Genomic DNA, 566 nt, shown 5'->3' with positions numbered 1-566 from the left:
TATGTATATATATATATATATAATTCTCTTATAATAAAATTTGTTCTAAAATAAAATAAACTCATTAAGATTTAAAATCACAACTTTGGAAATTTCCAAATTTAATTTTCATAGAAATAATAATGCTCCTGTGTCCATGCAGGCACAGAATCCACTCCTAAATAAGAAATAGTCTGTGCCTACAACACAGTCTCTACTAACTATCAATGTTAACTTTTTATTGATTCTAGCAGAGACCGTGCCCGAAAACTTGTTACAGGCAATTCAGTATGTCAATATTTATTTAAACAATGTCAGGTCAAAAATCTTAAATAACTCAATATTAATACAGAATATTATTTTATTAAGATATATTAAACCTGTCATTCTTAAGTAAGAGAGAGAAAAAGAAAGGAATTATAATAGATGTGTGTTAAGATGTATTTACATATCACGTACATACATAAAATGCTGTTCTCTTAATGAGAATTTTATTTATGCTGCTTTGAAATTTAACATGTAATTATAAAAATTAAAGTTTTTTGCAGCGTATATATGCATAAACATATGTATATATATATATATAT

The 566-nt window shown here is 24.7% G+C and overlaps 1 protein-coding gene across 1 annotated transcript in view; it reads right to left on the bottom strand.

Moving 5' to 3' along the window:
* Positions 1-566, bottom strand: part of LOC108692745 (protein SON) — a 6,482-nt gene that overhangs the window by 1,707 nt on the left and 4,209 nt on the right. The window lies entirely within an intron of this gene.

Source organism: Atta colombica, unplaced genomic scaffold (assembly GCF_001594045.1).
Source record: "Atta colombica isolate Treedump-2 unplaced genomic scaffold, Acol1.0 scaffold82, whole genome shotgun sequence".
NCBI lineage: Eukaryota > Metazoa > Arthropoda > Insecta > Hymenoptera > Formicidae > Atta > Atta colombica.
The sequence above is the reverse complement of the archived record's forward strand: the minus strand, read 5'-3'. Positions and strand labels throughout refer to the sequence as shown.